The sequence below is a fragment of the Tachyglossus aculeatus genome, chromosome 13, assembly GCF_015852505.1.
Source record: "Tachyglossus aculeatus isolate mTacAcu1 chromosome 13, mTacAcu1.pri, whole genome shotgun sequence".
NCBI classification, from domain to species: domain Eukaryota; kingdom Metazoa; phylum Chordata; class Mammalia; order Monotremata; family Tachyglossidae; genus Tachyglossus; species Tachyglossus aculeatus.
Genome location: NC_052078.1, coordinates 17,229,999 through 17,249,589, shown reverse-complemented (window position 1 = coordinate 17,249,589; position 19,591 = coordinate 17,229,999). Strand labels below are relative to the sequence as shown.

Here is a 19,591-nt window from a genome sequence, read left to right as displayed (position 1 = left end):
AGGAAAGAGGCATTTTTCCAGCTTGCCTCCCATTCTGCCTGCCTCTTGGGGAAATCCATGGGCCCTATTAGGACATAAGTACGGAATTTAATTTACCGCTGGCTCCAAATAGATCTTCCTCTGTCATGCCAGCCTTCCTCACTAATGTTTTAGAGATATAGGCTCCTCTATCAAATGGAGAAATAAGATGGATACCTTTCTGTTACAGAACTCCATTTCCTCGGCTATAATCGTTGTATTTGTTAAGAGCTTTCTATGTGCCAAGCACTGGGTAGATTTAATACAAGCAGATCACCCCATTCAGCACACAGTGTAAGTGTGAGGGAGAATAGGTATTTTACCCTAGATGAGGAAACTGAGGCACAGAGAAGTTAAGTGACTTGCCTAAGATCACACTCCAGGCAAGGGATTAGAACCTAGATGCTTTGCTTCCCAGGCCTGTGCTCCTTCAGCTTGGCCACAGTGCTCCTCCATTCAGCCCCCCAAGCCTCACAGCAATGACGAGCTGGTATCGTCCTTCCACATACATCAAATCAGTTCTATGGAGCATCAAGGACATTAACTCAGGGAAAATGTCAAGTGTATTAAAGCTAAAGTACATTGACATTCCATTCAAATCAGTTATTTTAGCCTCTAAACCCCCAGATCCCTGGCGATCTGTATATTCCAGAAACTAGGGGTAGCTTCCCACAGAAAAAAAAGGCTCCTTTGGTTTCTAATGGCCAAACACAACGTATATGCTTCAAGCAGTGCTGCCTAGAATCGGTTGTGATGGAGGGCCAGCTTTCTTTCAAGGGTGGTTACTTGACACTGTTTACGAACGATGACAGATTGTTACTAAGGGAATGGTTGCATCACGCAGAGCCTGGAAAGCAAAGGAAAACAAATCACTTACTTAAGAAATACAGTGACATATTCCACGTCTACATGAGGGAAAGCAAACAGAGTAGCAGAAGCAACAACAACCACCTCCACCTCCACCAGTCCCCTGCACACGTCTCAACAGCCCAAACATTCCAGGTGGATTTAAGGCTTGATCTTACTGAAGGCTGGAGTCTGTGCTGTTCTATTGAAGGCTTCTTCGGCTGAAAGGAAGGTGACATTACATCAAACTGGCCTTCTGGAAAATGTGAATTCATCAGACACCTGGCAGTGGATTAAAATGAAATAGTGACCTTCAGTGTACTTGATGTTTTCAAGTTTCAAAACCCTAATTCAAAGGCAAATTTGTTCCAGAAAGAAAATAAATCCCCAGGGATAGGTATAACATATCATTAGCATATAGACTGTGAGCCCACTGTTGGGTAGGGACTGTCTCTATATGTTGCCAATTTGTACTTCCCAAGCGCTTAGTACAGTGCTCTGCACATAGTAAGCGCTCAATAAATACGATTGATGATGATGATTAGCATGACCCTACATGGGGAAAATAGCAATCAAGGTCCACTCTGAATCTATCAACTATGTTATATTGTACTTTCCCAAGAGCTTACTTAGTACAGTGCTCTGAACACAGGAAGCACTCATTAAATACGATTGATTGTTCTTTGGGGGTGGCAGGAGTGTGAATGGGCAAATAAGTGTTATGATCTTTTAAGCCACGTGCAACTTTTCCTGTCAAAACTGAGTCTTTCTGCACATATTCCATTATTCTGCTTCCCACATGAACTGCAGTGTGGGCTAGTGGATAGAGCATGGGTCTGGGATCCAGAAGGGTGGCTCTGTCACTTGTCTGCTGTGTCTCTCCAGTCTGCCTGGATAGTGCTCAGTGTCGTCGTGAGCACGAGCTTCAAGACATTCACAACTTGTACCTTTTCCCCAGTGCAGATGACCCCAGGCCTCCCTTCTTAGGGCTGGGTACTGAAGAAAGTCTAAGACCTTGGTGTTCACTGCCTGTGCCTGTTGCCTTCAGAGTCCTGGGCCCTGAAGGGAGGAACTTGAAGCTGTCTTGCAGTAGCTCCCAGAGATGACAGAGTTGTCAGCTCCTACTTACCGCTAGCTCTTCCTGCGTCCTACTCCATCTGGGTCTGGATTCCTCCCTGGACACCGGACTGCTTCCTCTTAATTTCCCCAGGTGTGAATAGGGCTTTTCTAGTTGCTTTGGGTTGGGTTTGTGGGGTTTTATCCGGCCAAGGTGAAACTCATGATTATATCTTCAGCTTCTTTTGAGGCAAAAGGTTGTAGCCTCTCCTCCCCACCGACGATTCCCCCTCCTCATCGATGTATTCGGAATTCGCGTTCTCAGGAATTTGGACGTGCCAAAAAGCAAGATGGGTTCAAGGGGGAGTTGGATAAGTGTATGAACCTCGAGTCCATAATGAGCTACTTTGGGAAAATGGGTGATGTTTGAGAAATAGGTATAATAATAATAATAATGTTGGTATTTGTTAAGCGCTTACTATGTGCAAAGCATTGTTCTAAGCGCTGGGGTAGATCCAAGGTAATCAGGTTGTCCCACGTGGGGCTCCCAGTCTTCATCCCCATTTTACAGATGAGGGAACTGAGGCCCAGAGAAGTTAAGTGACTTGCCCAAAGTCACCCAGCTGACAAGTGGCGGAGCCTGGATTTGAACCCATGACCTCTTGACTCCAAAGCCGGTGCTCTTTCCACCGAGCCACGCTGCTTCTCTAAGCAGCGTATGTTAGATGGTACATCCATAACCATGCAGTTGATAGTCAAGGAGAGCAATGATAATAATAAATGTGGTATTTTTTAAGTGCTTACTATGTGCCAAACCATTACACTTTTTCTCCAGCCATCCTGTCCTGGAATAGTAATAATTTTGTTTGTTGTTAAGCGCTAACTATGTGCCAAACACTACTAAGCAGTGGAGTAGGTACATGATCATCAGCGCCCGTATTAGGGGCTCACAATTTAAGTCAGAGGAAGAACAGGTATTAAGTTTGCAGATGAGGGAAATGAAGTATAGAGAAGTGAAGTGACTTGTCTTAAGTCATGCAGCAGGCAAGTGGCAGAGTCAGGATTAGAACCCAGGTCCTCTGACTGCCAAGCCCATGCTCTTTCCACTAAGCCACGCTGCTTGCCTGGAGTCAAAAGGATGACTCAGGGTGGCATCTGACTTTATATTCTTATGTGCCAGCTGATTTCTTTTGGTTTGTAAAGTCTGTCACTTTCTCTGGGCTTGGAATCACCCTAAAGAGAAGAAATAAAATGGGACAGTTTTGCTTTCAGAACTAGAGAACAGTGTACTGGTTCATAAGCATTTTTATGGCATTTATTAAGCGCTTCCTATGTGCAAAGCACTGTTCTAAGCGCTGGGAAGGCTACAAGGTGATCAGGTTGTCCCTCGGGGGGCTCACAGTCTTAATCCCCATTTTACAGATGAGGTAACTGAGGCCCAGAGAAGTTAAGTGACTTGCCCAAGGTCACACAGCAGACATGTGGCGGAGCCGGGATTCGAACCCATGACCTCGGACTTCAAAGCCCGTGCTCTTCCCACTGAGCCACGCTGCTTCAGAATAAGCATTCGGGCGTAGTGGATAGAGCATGGGCCTGGAAATCAGAAAATCATGAGTTCTAATCCCAGCTCTGCCATTTGTCTACTGAGTGACCTTGGGCAAGTCATTTCACTTCTCCGTGCCTCCATTACCTCATCTGTAAAATGGGGATTGAAGCTGTGAGCCCCACGTGGGACTGGGACTGTGCCCAACCCACAGATGAGGAAACTGAGGCCCAGAGGAGTTAAGTGACTTGCCCATGGCCACACACACACAGCGAGCAGGTGGCAGGGCCGGGATTCAAGCTCAGCCCCTAGTGTTTCCAGTAAATGAGCTAGAATTTACAAACTACTGCACGGTTGTGATGTTGTGATGTTGTGCTTGTATCCACCCCAGCGCTTAGTACAGTGCCTGGCATATAGTAAGCACTTAACAAATGCCATATTTATATATATATATATATTCTTTTTTTACTCTATTTATTTATTTATTTATTTATTTTATTTGTACATGTCTATTCTATTTATTTTATTTTGTTAGTATGTTTGGTTTTGTTCTCTGTCTCCCCCTTTTAGACTGTGAGCCCACTGTTGGGTAGGGACTGTCTCTATATGTTGCCAATTTGTACTTCCCAAGCACTTAGTACAGTGCTCTGCTCATAGTAAGCGCTCAATAAATGCGATTGATGATGATGATGATGATATTTATATATATATATTTATATATATAAATTATATATTTATATATATATGTAAGGTTCAGGAAAGAAATGGGATGTGTTTAGTAATAAAAACACAGGAGGACTGTAACTAAGTCACAGGAGGAATGGTAAGCACTTAACAAATGCCATATATATATATATATATATATATATATATATATATACACACACACATATATATACATATATATGTATATATACATAAGGTTCAGGAAAGAAATGGGATGTGTTTAGTAATAGAAACACAGGAGGACTGTAACTAAGTCACAGGAGGGATGGTAAGCACTTAACAAATGCCATATATATATATATACATATATATATATATATATACACATATATATGTATATATATATATAAGGTTCAGGAAAGAAATGGGATGTGTTTAGTAATAAAAACACAGGAGGACTGTAACTAAGTCACAGGAGGAATGGTAAGCACTTAACAAATGCCATATATATATACACATATATATGTATATATATATAAGGTTCAGGAAAGAAATGGGATGTGTTTAGTAATAAAAACACAGGAAGACTGTAACTAAGTCACAGGAGGAATGGTTTAGCAAAATAAAGGGGAAAGAAAAAAAGATGTTGTGATGTTGTGCTTGTATCCACCCCAGCGCTTAGTACAGTGCCTGGCATATAGTAAGCACTTAACAAATGCCATATTTATATATATATATATACACACACACACACATATATGTGTATATATATATATATATATATATATAAGGTTCAGGAAAGAAATGGGATGTGTTTAGTAATAAAAACACAGGAGGACTGTAACTAAGTCACAGGAGGAATGGTTTAGCAAAATAAAGGGGAAAGAAAAAAAGGGCCAAGCCTTTAACTATCCGTGATAGTTTGTTTAGCTAACCTTTAAATGAGGCTTTTTACTGCCAGGTTTAATTGGGAAACCAAGATTCTCAAGGTCCAGTGCAAGTTATGCACTAGATGGCGCTAGAAAACAATATAAATGGCTCCTCTGCCAGCCGCCTCCCATTTCCAGCTGGAATTGCAGTCCAGTGCCTCGGGAGAGGGTGAGCTCACTCGGCAATGGGGATTGGGCTTCATCTGGGCTTTTCAAACTTGAGGGGGGTGCTTCCCACATCATCATCATCAATCGTATTTCTTGAGCGCTTACTATGTGCAGAGCATTGTACTAAGCGCTTGGGAAGTCCAAATTGGCAACATAGAGAGACAGTCCCTACCCAACAGTGGGCTCACAGTCTAAACGGGGGAGACAGAGAACAAAACCAAACGTACTAACAAAATAAAATAAATAGAATAGATATGTACAAATAAATAAAATAAATAAATAGAGTAAAAAAAATATGTACAAACATCAACCCACTGTGCCTCACTCTCATCTCTCGTTGTGGACCCCTTGCTCATAGTCTCCCTTCTGGCTGGGACTCCCACCCTCTTCTCTTCTGACCCAACTTCCAAGTCCTCCTGTGGTCCCATCTCCTCCCCGAGGCCCTGCCCGATTGACTTCGAACCACCCCGCCTCATAGCCCCAATTTCTATTCTAGCATTTCTGCGTCACCTAAGCGCCTAGATTCATCATCATCAATTGTCTTTATTGAGCGCTTACTGTGTGCAAAGCACTGGACTCAGCGCTTGGGAAGTACAAGTTGGCAACATCGAGAGACGGTCCCTGCCCAACAGTGGGCTCACAGTCTAAAAGGGGGAGACAGAGAACAAAACCAAACATACTAACAAAATAAAATAAATAGAATAGATATGTACAAGTAAAATAAACAGATTCGAGCAAGGCCCCTGTAGCATTTATGTATGTAAGCATTATTTCCTCACAGCATCAGACAGTGAAGTAGTTTGTAAATTCTAGCTCATTTACTGGAAGCACTAGGGGCTGAGTTCTAATCCCGGCCCTGTCACCTGCTCGCTGTGTGTGTGGCCATGGGCAAGTCACTTAACTCCTCTGGGCCTCAGTTTCCTCATCTGTAAAATGGAGATTAAATACCTGTTCTCCCTCCCTCCCATGTGGGAGTACTGCATGGGACAGGGACTGTATCTGATTTGTATTTGTATCTGATTGTCTTGTATTTTATCCCAGTGCTCAGTACAGTGCTTGGCACATAGTAAATGCTTAACGAATACCATAATTACTCTGAGAACAGAGGGGTGGAGGAGGAAGGAACCCTGATTTCACATCCACCGCAGTTTCCCTTGGGATTGACTGCTTTCTGTCTTCCCTCCAGGTGACATCAGGTCCTCTTACAAGCTAGGCAATTCCTAAATTTAAGTGGTGAGCTCCCCTGGATAGGAACCATTAAGTGCCCTCCAGCTATCTACTTGACTGACACCGAGGGACAGAGCCAGGCAGGTAAGAGTCTATAAAATAGCTGCCACTGGATAGGAAGGCAAGCTTTCATCACCTCTCAATGCCATATCCATTCTCTTTGAGGAAAGTGATTGGTCTCTTGAGAATGGTCCTCAGATGTGGACGCTTAGTTTCTGGAAAGCCATTTTCTTTCTTCTGAGCTTGAATTAATGGTCCCGCAGACGAGACACCCAGGTCATTCTAAGGTCAGGTCAGCCGCACGGCGACCGTAGTTGTTTCCATTCTGGAACTCTGGGAAGCTTGGTCCTGGCACATTCCTGTTCCAAACACATGGTCAATATTTGGTATTACAAATCACTAAAGTTCAGCCAATTATAATAGAGAGAGTGTGTACGCCTGTGAAGATCTCTGTATTCAGCCAAGAATAGTTCAGCCATGAAGAATATTAAATAAACACACTAAATGTACATTGAAATAAATCTTGCAAATTACAGGAAACATGTTCAAATGACTTCCATTAAGTTGCAGGGTGTGTTTGGTTAGAGTCCTCTAAGAGAAGAGTGTAAGGGTTATTATAATGCTTATAGGAAAACAGAGTAAATTCAACTTGGTCTCCTCATTTCCTCCCTCTCCAAATACACAAAGACATTCTTATATTCAGGAATAAGTGACGGTCACATAAGCCATGCCCAGGAGCTGCTGGTCTGCCCTCATCCAGAGACCCTCCATGGGACCGATGAAATGTTTCCCAGGTATGGAAATGACCCATTTCTGAAGCGATTCTGCTGCCCTGAGGCAGTTTGCCTCATTGAGCCTTCTCCCTTTCCCTTTCACACCGGGTGTTGCCCTCACCTCCTGTCTCAGAGCTAGCGCCACAAGCTCCAAAATTTAAAAGGAAGCCAACTTTTCTGGTATTTACCCCTCCTCTCCTTCAGCCCAGGAGGAGGGAAGAATAGCTGAGCAATAGCTGGCACTCAGGTGACACCTCTCTAAGGAGGAGTTGGAGGTTTGTAATTCAGCAACTCCTATCCTCCTCTATGAGCCATCCAACAGTGTCAGAGCAGTTGGCCAGGAAAATATTCCCAGCAGCACAGCGGGCCAGGTCCACTTGGGTACTAATAACAACCACAGCGGCAACAGTAATAATAATAAAGTGTGTTATTTGTTAAGTACTTTGTACCAAGCACTGTGATAAACAATGGGCTAGGTACAAGATGATCAGATTAGCCATAATCTCTGTCCCACATGGCACCAACAGTCTAAGGGGGGAGGAAGAACAGGAATTTAATCCCTAATTTACAGAAGAGGAAACTGAGGCACAAAAGTTAAGTGACTTGCCCAAGGTCACACAGCAAACAGTTGGCAGAGCTGGGATTAAAACCCAGATCCTCGGAGTCCCAGGCTCATGCTCTTTCCACTAGGCCACGCTGCTTCTCTAAAGCAGGGTTTGTGCTATCTGTGGGTTCGCTTCTCCCGAGAGCCCTGACGGGCAAGACTAGGCTGAATTGAGTTGATCTTCCTCACTGTGTCCTTAGTGGGGCTGGCTTCTTTCCTCTGTGACTCTGTGACACTAGTGGGTTCCCAATGACAAACCCCTTTGGCCTCTAGTCAACCTGTTCACCAATCCAGGACTTTAATTGGCCAGTTGCAACCCCCAGGACAGACATCACATACTCTCTGGTCTTTCCTGGGGATGAAGAAATCACTGGGCAGGAGGGACAGAAAGAAATCTGCCCCAGTTGCCCACACTGTTCCGCTACCCTGGGCCAGAAACACGCCATAAGCGCTTGGGCAGTTCTTTATTAGAAATTATGTTACTAGAAATAATGTTCTACTAATATTAGAATAGTGTTTATTAGAAATATTTTTTGGGAAATGGAGGGGGCTACAATCTGGAATTCAGCTGTCCTGCTCTATTTGACCGAACATTTTCCGGTCTCCCTCCTTGAAGAGAAAACACTACCAATTGAACTGCAGGGCTGTGTCAGTTACGGGGATTCTGGTGCCTCTTTAAAGTTCAACTGACTTAAATTTTACTGAACTGAACAGGGAAGAGAGCTAAAATCATGAACTGGTACCACAAGTCTTAATGGCCTTGCCATCTAGAGGGGCAACAAGAAACATTACATCATTGTGATTTAAAACCCTTAGTTACTGAAATCCAAACACACACACACACACTTACCATCCTAGTTACCAAGGCTTGCTTACGCTGTATCTGCTACTGCATTTGGTAATGAAAAGGGAAGGAAAATGCATTATTGTTATTGTTTTGGGGGCTTGTCAAGGGTTGGGGGAGGGAAATTGCTTTGTTGATCTCTACAAGTTGAGTTTGCAGATTGAGACTTTTTCCAACCTGGAACAGGGGCTGATGGGAGTCCTGGTGGCATTGGGGTCGGGTAGCGAAAATCAATCAGTCAATCAATCATTGGTATTTATTGAACATTTACTATGTACAGAGCACTGTATTAAACTCTTGGGAAAATGCAATATGACAGTCGGTAGACATGTTCCCTGCCCTCAACACGGGTTGGCTGTAGAGTGTGCATCTCATACAGCTGCTGCTAAAATAGCCTTTGCACTGGCAGTGAATGAAGGGCATTACCATTCTCCTTGGAGAGCAGAGAAGCTGAACTTCAGTTAACTTCCACAGCCAGGGTTCTCTGAGAATGTGAACCAGGCCAGAGCTTGGGGGAGGAGTGTCATCTCTTCACCAGGTATTATCTTTTATTTTTACCCAAAACAGTTGTCTTTATAGGTGTGCTCCCTGAGGGCAAGGGCCATGTCTCCTCAGACTACTTCACATAAAGCCCCCAGTCTTGAGCCACCAGCGTGCTTAAGAAATCACTGAAAGTGAATTTAACCTTTCCAACCTCCCACTGTTCCATTTGGCTTCTATTACATTTTTTTAACACAGGGAGGAAAGGAAGGTCTTAGATTCAGTTATCTTCCATTGAGGTGAAGAATCAAGATAAGGGCTTGGTTAAGCTCAAACAGTGATATCAAAGTCACTGGGAAACCGTACCATGGCAACACTATCAGAGAAATGAAAGGAGATTATGAAATGAAAGGAAATTCAAGCACGACATTGAAGGACAGGGAACAAATGATTTGCTAGTAGCTTCATTACATTTTCAGTTTTCTTTTGTTTTCTTTCATGATGACACAGAGCTGAAGAGAGAGCTAGAGATTTCTACATCCCACCTGCACAGTCTCCTGATTTTAGACAGTCTTCTAGACCGTGAGCCCACTGTTGGGTAGGGACTGTCTCTATATGTTGCCAACTTATACTTCCCAAGCGCTTAGTACAGTGCTCTGCACCCAGTAAGCGCTCAATAAATACAATTGATTGATTGATTGATTGTGGCTCTGGGTGCAAACCTCCAAGGATGAACTAAAAAAAAAAAATCCTTTTCTCTGCCACATTTTTTTTTTGTATGAGATTTGCTAAGCACTTACTATTTACCAGATACTGTACTAAGCACTGGGGTAGATATAAGCAAATCAAGTTGGACACTGTCAATGTCCCACATGGGCTCACATTCTTAATCCCCATTTTAAAGATGAGGTAACAGGCCCAGAGAAGTTAAGTGACTTGTCTAAGGTCACACAGCAGACAAATGACAGAGCTAGGATTAGAACCCAGTTACTCTCAGGCCCATGCTCTTTCCACTAGGCCACACTGCTTCCCATTACAGACATTATTCACATCTCCTTTTGTCTGAGACCTCCTAGAGTCCATTTTCACCTTTCCCACAGAGCTTTCCACAACAGGAGCTGAGATGGATCGTTCTCTGATTTTCTAGGACAGGAAGCAACACAAAATGGCAGCTAGGACAAACTCTGGGAAAAGGAAGGGAGCAGGGAGGTGGGCCTGGTTTATTCATTCAATTGTATTTATTGGGTGCTTATTGTGTGCCAACCACATGTATCCAGGGCTTCCAGGAGGTCCCGTAACTGTGAAGCAACTGCCTTTCTCACTTTCAGGTCTAGTTTATTTCCCAAAGTACAAGCCTGTGGCTTACCGTCAATTTTTTTTTAAAAAAGGAGTCTTTGTTGTGACCATTTTTTGAACTACAGCCATGCTATTTAATGTTGCAACGGCATCATCGTTGCTATCATACCATCTGGGTTAGATCGTTGGAACTAGAGTCTCTTAAAAGGCCATTGCCTATGTTGTAGCCAAATTCTCAAGCTGAGTCAAGTACTGGGGAAGAGTGACACGCTGTGGGGAACCCAAAAAATGGATGAAGGAAGGAATTCTTTCCCTTTTGTCTGCTTCAGAGAATAACTCCATCACTATCCCAAAAAGAGAATCACCTTGGCAATTTTTAAACAAAATGTTCCAATCTGTGAACTGCTGTAAATCACTGCTCACTATTCAGGTGACTGAAAAGGGAAAGGGGACAGACAAAAGAGAGGAAAGGAGCTCGTGAGGCCAGGGACCGTTCATAAAAAACAGGCCCCGAGATTTATGTGGTGTCTCATGAGTTATGCCAAGATGCAGGGCAGTGTGATCAATCAGTGGTGTGTGTTGGGTGCTTGCTGTGTGCAGAGCACTGTATTATTAAGGGCTTGGGAGATGGCAGTACAGTAGAGTTGGTAGAAACAATCTCTGCCCTCAGGGAGCTTACAGTTTAGCCAGATGGCATCACATGGGTGCCATTTTTGCAAGTCTACTTGATTCCACCCGGCTCCACCTTTACCTATACAGCATTCCTCTGGGGTGCTCTAACTACCACAGTTACTCCAGAGCCTTTGCTCCCGGACCCCTCCAAACAGCCACTATTCTAGGCTCAAGGAATTGGCAGCAGGAGCTGATAAGGAGGGCAGCTTGGTAGTGAAAATGAAATTCTGGACTTAAAGGCAGCCAGGGCCAAATCCATGCCAGGCAGGGGATAGACCAGCTGCAGATGCAGCTTTCCAGTATAAAACTGGACAACTGGCCACCCTACCCCAAACTCATCAGAAGCCTCCATGTAAGCTGCCTCTCCAGTGAGAATTTTGACCCCAGAATAACCCTATGACCCTCACCCAAATTTCCTGGGAGATTCTCTTTGGCAAAATCCTTGGGGCCCATGAGCAGACTGGAGTAGCTGTTAAAAAGCTAATGATTCTCAAGCAGTTGACCGATGGGTAAAGAAACAGCCCAATCGGACATCTGGGAACCAAACTGGAACAATTTCCTTTTGGTGCTTACTGGAATCACAGGAATCAAGGAGGCTGGCAATCCTCCCTTGGTTGCCTCTCCTCACCTCATTACTTTTTCCTCCAAAGTTGTTTTCCTGGGCTAAAAATCACAAAGAATAAAATGGCCTTCCTACCCTCAAACTGAAAAGTGCAGCCCTTTTAGAGAGCCCCCAGACTAAAGGTGCCCCCTGAGATGACACATAAGTGCAACAAGTGGGAAATGACAGTGGACAGCTCGTTAATAAAGGGGATGGAGGAGAGGCTGCATATCCTTAAATGTAACAGACCAAAAGGTCATTCAGCATTAAAGAGATGTGGCCCAAAGAGTTTTAGTCTTAACTTTAATACAAGTTAAACAGTAAAAAAAAGTTTGAAAATCAGTCATTCTCGTTCTTACTGTGTTCAAGTTGGCAACCCTGATATGTCGTCACTTGCCTTCTGCTGGGCCAATGGCAAAAAGTAATGAGAACAAAAGCACCATTCCTTTGAGTTTAAAATTATCCCTAGGGTTTCTCTGGTGAATAATTTTCATTAATCATGTGGGTTGAAGGATAAGTGTTTCCAAGTCCAACTGACCCTAGATGATGTCCCCAGGGAGACCCCAGACACCTCTTCCTCCCCGCAAACTTATTCTAGAGGTCTTACCTCACTTTTCAAATCCAGAACCCAGGAACAGGTGTCCATGGTACTGGGGGTGGTGGATGCAGCACCCCTACCCAAGGGGGTTCAAACTGGAGGGAAGCCACTCTGTCCAGCCCCCCCCCCCCCCAACCCCTCTGTCTGTCCCTTTGATTAGCAGCGGCAGCACGGGCCCACCTCTCCCATTTAACTCCATCCCAGAGCCCTTTGCTATGTGGCTGGTGTCTTCATCAGTGGCCTGTGGGAAAAGTTGCACTCTTTTACATTTTTCTAGAAGGATGTGGAGGGACAGAAACATATCTGGCCTAACTCCCTCCCTCTTGTGACGTCATACAGGATGCCACCAACCCCCAGAAGCTGCCCTCCCGGTTGTCCCTCCCAGAGGCTTGGAATTTCCCCAGTCTTCTGGGTGGAGTAGCCAAATCCTGCTTCATTCCCAAATCTCCCCTTCTGACCTCAAAGAAGGGATTAAAGGAGATTGATTTCAAATGAAAAGAACTGAGAGCAGAACGAGAATTTCTCCATTCTTTCCTATAAGGATTCTTGCCTTGAAAAAACCTTCTTCCAGTTCTGATTCACGTGGCTCAGTGGAAAGAGCACGGGCTTGAGAGTCAGAGGTCATGGGTTCGAATCCCAGCTCTGCCAATTATCAGCTGTGTGACTTTGGGCAAATCACTTAACTTCTCTGTGCCTCATCTGTAAAATAGGGATGAAGACTGTGCGCCCATGTGGGACAACATGGTCACCTTATATCCTCCCCAGCAGTTAGAACAGTGCTTTCCACATAGTAAGCACTTAACAAATGCCATCATTATTATTATTATACCAAGAACTGGCGCAGATACATGATAATCCGGTTGGACACAGTCCCAGAGCTCTCAGTCTTACTCCCCATTTTACAGATGAAGTAACTGAGGCACAGAGAAGTTATGTGACTTTCCCAAGGTCACCCAGCAGACAAGTCACAGAGCCAAGATTAGAACACAGCTCCTGTGGCTCCCAGGTCTATGCTCTGTCCCGTAGGCCACACTGTTTTTTCAACTGAACTTCAGTGTTCCAAGAAACTTAGAGTTATGTGCATGTATTCTAGCCCAAATTCATTCCATGTGCAATCATTACTACATGGGGAAGAATGCTCATTCCTTGTCAGATGTTGAACCCCAAGAACCTTGGTCCATGGTGGTGTCTTGATTACCTAAAATGGATTAATGAGCTCATCATAGGAGAGGTTTCATTACTTCAAACCTTTCTTCTAGGCACATGGAGAAGTGGACATTATTCCCTCATTCTCCAAAACATTTAAAATTTTGCTTTTGTTTAGCAGTGAAATGAAAACTGGGGAAGATCAGTATTTGGGCAGTCATGTAAAACAATGATTTTCTTTTAAAATCCCCACTGGAATAGTCAACCATGCATCTCTCTGCTTCTACATCACTGAGATGTGGGAGGTTCCAGTTACTTTGAGCAGAAATTCATCTTCTAGTATTTGAGTGTTGCAGTATCTGGCCTCCTGCAGAGGACATTCATGACTTTAGTTGGCCTTGTTTATTCTCTCCAGTGGTCCTGCAGGAGCCCATGTGGCTATCCAATGCTCCCATGGCTCCACCCAACCCAACCCCCTGCCTCTCCAACAGGACATGTGTCAAGTCGTCAGAATAAATAGAATTAAAGCTAAATGCACATCATCTACTGGGATATCCAGCAACCAAAGTAAAAATTCCAGAAACCCCAGAAGCAAAGCCAAGGGAGAAAAAAAAAGCCCAGAGGGAATCAATGCTAGTGATAAATAAATTAAAATGAATGGTGAATCCTACCAAAAGCCATATGTTTGGGAGTCATATTATAGTTTTCTTCTCTGAGCAGGAACAAGGGGGATTCAACTCAGCAGGCAGTAAAATAAGGCAATAATTGCTTTCATGAACTATAGGCTCCCTGTGACCAGAGCACTCGAAGTCCAACAGGAAGGGATGGATAGCAGGCTAGCTTAATTATTTCTCTACTTGGTCTTGTGAAACATTGTTAACATAAACTCACATCCTCCTGCCACCCCCATTGAATTTATGCACTATTGCTCCCTCCTCCGTGAAATCTATTGTAATGTCTATTTCCCCAGCTATATTGTAAGCTCCCTGAAGGCAAGTATCATGTCTACTAATTCTACACAGTAAGCGCTCAACATATACTTTGATTGATTGATTTGTTGAGGAGTGAATGCATTGAATGACTGTTTTTTAACTGTCAATAGCTGACATTATTTGACCCTATTAGATTTTTCTTTTTTGTGAGGGGGTGCTGGGCGATTTTTCACTTGGAGAAAGGGCCCATCTTTTGGAGGATGGTTACTTTTCAAAAATGTACGTTGGGGGTGTGGGGGTTAACTTTGAAATGTCCTGTCATTGTTGTGCTTTCAGTCCATACAAATAGCTTATGTTACATTGGTTTCTCCCACACCTTTTCTGAAATTAATAAAATAACCACCTTGTCAGTAAGTGGCAAGGATAATAATAATAACTGGAGTATTTGTTAAGCATTTACTGTAGAAGATAACAATAATCAGGTCAAAGACAGTGAATGTTGCACAGTCTTAGTAGGAGAGAGCCTAGGTTTTGAATTCTAATTTTATAGATGAGGAAATTGAGGTCCAAAGAAGTTAAGTGACTTGCGCAAGGCCACACGGCAGGATTAGAACTCAGCTCCTCTGACTCCCAGACCTATGCTTTTTCCATTAGACCAGCTGCTTCTAGTGGTTCAAGCAAAGGCCAATTTGTAATCAGCAATTTGTAATCATTTGTAAGAGAAATCACACTCCAACAACCCATGAAGAAACTTTCAGGGCATTTGCAAATTTTAGGGAAGGTGGATAAACCTTTACCTCAATGGACTCTTACACAAGGCTTTCTTACCCTAAATAATCTGGAAAGAGAAGAACTGTTTTGGAGATAAACCAGATCTAGTAGCAGTAGGAATAGTATATATTAAGTGCTTCTTGTGTGCCAAGCACTGTATTCATTCATTCATTCATTCTATCGTATTTATTGAGCGCTTACTGTGTGCAAAGCACTGTACTAAGCGCTTGGGAAGTACAAGTTGGCGACATATAGAGGCGGTCCTTACCCAACAACGGGCTCACAGTCTAGAAGGGGGAGACAGGCAACAAAACAAAAAATGTGGACAGGTGTCAAGTTGTCAGAATAAATAGAATTAAAGCTAAATGCACATCATTAATAGAATAGTAAATATGTACAAGTAAAATAAATCTAGTAATAAATCTGTGCAAACATATATACAGGTGCTGTGGGGAGGGGAAAGGGGGTATTGTTTGGGGGGATGGGGAGGAGAAGAGGAAAAAGGGGGCTCAGCACTGGGAGAGAATACACAGATGGGACTTAGACCCGTGATCCCTGTCCTTGGGGAACGTGGGAGCTCACAATCTGACAGATCTAATACTCCCATAAACACTCTTAAAGGAGAGTGTGGACATTTCTGAATATCTTTTGATAAACAGAGAAAGAGCTTCTCTTAATTACAGATTAGCAGGAAATGAGACTTAGTCCTTCCAAGACAGTGATTAGAGCATCTGGGAAAATGGCTATATCTAATGCAGTCTGTTTAAGTTTCTTGAAATCAACAAAGCTGTAACTGATTGTGTCAAATTTCAGCTGACCCTGAGCCAAGTTCTGTCCTCAGGCCTTAAAACCATACTGATCCAAAAGTTTGAACCTATCCGGTAGCAAATATCTTGGAAGGAACATGTCACTATAGGTACTCTTGCTGTTTAATCACTTATTCATGTAACTTTTTTCCCTCTTTTTGTTTTCCTACTTTTTTTCTTTCTCTTTCGTTCATTCGTTCAATCTTATTTATTGAGCGCTTACTATGTGCAAAGCACTGTACTAAGCACTTGGGAAGTACTAGAGGGTAACGTATTTACAATGCACCGTGGTTTGGAGGGTGATAGGAGGCTACCACACATGTGGGCTACTGTTAGGATTATGTTGATGACTTGTGACACTTCAAGTGTCTGAGGAGACATAGCAGCAATTCTGTCCCAAAACAAGAATAGTAGATTTGTAACTGTTGTAATCCTTAAATATAGAAAAGAACTTTCTTCTTAACTGTAAAGTATTCTGTGACACCTCCCCTCTTGAACTGTAAATTCCTCCAGGAAAGGGATTATGTATTTCCTCTCTAGTGTATGCTCTCAAGCTCTTATTCCATTGCTCTGCAAAGAGTAGGTGCTCAGTAAATACTTTTGTTTGATTGATTGGTAAATGTTTTAGCCAGTGACTTAATCAGACAAGAGATCAGAAGTAGTGTGATCTGGTGGAACTAACATGAGCCTGGGACTCAGAGGATCAATCAATCATGAATTGTATTTATTGAGCACTTTCTGTGGGCAGGGCACTATACTAAGTGCTTGGGAGAGAACAACACAATAATATAACAGATGTATTCCCTGCTCCAGATGAGCTTACAGTCTAGAAGGGGAGGTGGACATTAATATAAATAAATAAATAATTTGTGGATATGTACATAAGTGTTATTGGGCTGGCGGGGCTAGGGGGCGGGGGTGAAAAAAGGGAGCAAGTCAGGGTGAACCAGAAGGAAAAGAGGAAATGAGGGTTTAGTCAGGGAAGGCCTCTTGGAGGAGATGTACCTTTAATAAGGCTTTATTATGTATCTTCGGAAGGCGGGGGACTGCGTATGCGCTCTCTCCTGATTCGCTGGTATAAAAAAGCAGGCTTCAATTTATAAAAATACGTTATATAAATGCTGAGCGAAGTGGAGAAAGAGTATGTTTCCATTTCGTGATTCTAATTATTCGGGTTTGTTTTCAGCCGTGGTTGCTGTAACGTCAGAATTCTTATAGGTTGTTAATAAAGCGCCATTTCTTTGGGCTTTTTATGTCCCTCAAGTTTCGGGTGGTCTTGGTCGGTTGGGATTTACAGGACTTGTACATAGCTATTCTATATGTTTTATTTTGTTAGTACGTTTGGTTTTGTTCTCTGTCTCCCCGTTTTAGACTGTGAGCCCACTGTTGGGTAGGGACTGTCTCTAGATGTTGCCAATTTGTACTTCCCAAGCGCTTAGTACAGTGCTCTGCACATAGTAAGCGCTCAATAAATACGATTGATGATGATGATGATGTACCTTTAATAAGGCTTTATGGGTGGAGAGTAATTTTCTGTCAGTAATGAAAAGGGAGGGTGTTCCAGGCCAGAGGACTTTGGTTCTAATCGGCTCTTCCCCTTGCCTGCTGTGTGACCTTGGGCAAGTCACTTAACTTCTCTGGGCCTCAGTGTCCTCATCTGTAAATGGGGACTTAATAACAGTTCTCCCTCTTATTCTGTGAGCCCCATCTGGAACAGGGACTGCACCCTTTCTGATTATCTTGCATCATCATGCAGTGTAGTGTATGGCACATAGTAAGGGCTTAACAAATATTATTATCATCATCATTATTATTATTATTGCATGTTAATCTCCCATAGTGCATGGGAAGTAGTGTGAGGTAGAGATCTACACAGGCTGGAAATTTGAGGCCAGGCCAACAGCCACTCTGCACTGTCCAGGCAAGTGCAGAGAATTAACAATGATTATGTACGGATCAAGAGGAAGAGAGGCCCCTTGGTTGGGGGTGGAGGGATGCAAGGGAATGCAGTGGAAAGTTGGATGACTGATTTCATTTTTCAGGATAGTAAAAACTTTTCCAGTTCCAAATTTTGTGATTCAGTCATCTACCGTTTGCTCCCCAGTCCTGAGTTGGGGGAGGTGGAGATGGAATTGAGGAAGGTGGATGAGCAGGGTTTGCTGGGAGAACAGTGACATTTAGGGATAGCATTGTTAAAAGCAGGTAGGAGGGAAGGCATCTATCATAATGGATAGAATGTGACCCTTGAAATTTTTTGAGGGGATTTTGCTATTGGTTGACATGTCTCAGTGCTTCTTAAAAGGAATGCAAAAGATCTGATTTCTCTTTTCTCTTTGAAAAATCACTAGAGACAGGGTCACATCCTCACATTTTTCTTTTGAGGAGTCTACTTTCTACAGATAACTTCCCCACCCCCGTCCCCAGCCTTCCAAAGATACATAATCAGTATTTCCTTCGGACAATTAGCATTCCAAATAGGTGCAACTCTGGAAATGAAAGGAGGTGAAAAAATTCCAAGAAAGGTCACGAAAGAAGAACCCGCAAGTCCTATGAAATCTCTGGAAAACAAGAAACTTTAAAGAGGAAATAACAAAACTTTAGGGGCATATCTGCAGAATTTAGAAAATTTCATCATTTTGGCCTTACCCTAGACCCGGTAGTGGAAGAGAAGTCACTGCAGGACCAGTTTCTGGGGAGTTGAGCTTGCTACTCCCGAAACTGAAGCTGAAAGGAGGAACAGGGAGGAAGGTTGGGAAATAACAGAAAAAAAAACCTTAGATTCTCCAAAGGTTGGAGAACCCCACTGTAATTCTATGCTCCTTTAGGATCCTTTAGGATCATGTGTATTAACTCTGTTGTCCTGTCACAAATGCTTAATGCACAATGCTGTCTAAAGAGTGCATGCTCAATAAATGTGATTGATTGTTTGGAAGGAACTGAATTCCAAGTAGACAAAAAAAATAACAACAATTGTGGTATTTGTTAAGTGCTTACTCTGTACCAAGCACTGAGGTAGATACAAGATAATTCCTCCTTTGTGGAGCAGCCTGGGAGTCAGAAGGTCATGGGTTTTAATCCCTGCTCTGCCATATGCCTGCTGTGTGACCATGGGCAAGTCACTTCACTTCTTTGGGCCTCAGTCACCTCATCTGTAAAATGGGGATTAAGAGAGTGAGCCCTGTGTGGGACAGGGATGACATCCAACCTAACTTGAATCATCCCCCCTGTGCTTAGAACACTGCTCGGCATAATAAGTGCTTAACAAGTATCATAACAATAATAATAAATTATATTATTAATATTATTGTTATTATTATTAGATTAGGTATAGTCAAAGGGGGCGGAGGAAGACATTGAGGCACAGAACAGTAAGTGACTTGCCCAAGGTCACATAAGGGGCAAGTGGCAGAGCTGGGATTAAAACCCACAAAACCTTTGACTCCAAGGCCTGCATTCATTTCCCTAGGCCATGCAGTTTCTTGATCAGAATTAACTGGTTTTCACCCAGATGATGAGGTGACTGCTTGTGGTGTTTTCTCTTCCTGTCTCTGGTTCTCCTGAAGCATGCTGCCTGTGACCCAATCTAGCCTTTTAGGACTCTGCCAGATATACTTG

General features: G+C 43.2%; 1 long non-coding RNA gene across 2 annotated transcripts; it reads right to left on the bottom strand.

The window, feature by feature from the left end:
* Positions 1-616: 616 nt before the first annotated feature.
* LOC119936404 lies at positions 617-12,588 on the bottom strand. 2 transcript variants are annotated; one of them, XR_005453734.1, is made up of 4 exons: positions 12,502-12,588; positions 6,590-6,812; positions 1,044-1,146; positions 617-865 (listed from the first exon to the last, which is right to left on the bottom strand). It is a non-coding gene; the product is annotated as an uncharacterized LOC119936404 (long non-coding RNA). The 2 variants fall into 2 exon arrangements; XR_005453735.1 differs by lacking the exon at positions 12,502-12,588 and adding an exon at positions 12,331-12,410.
* Between the last annotated feature and the right edge of the window lie 7,003 nt (positions 12,589-19,591).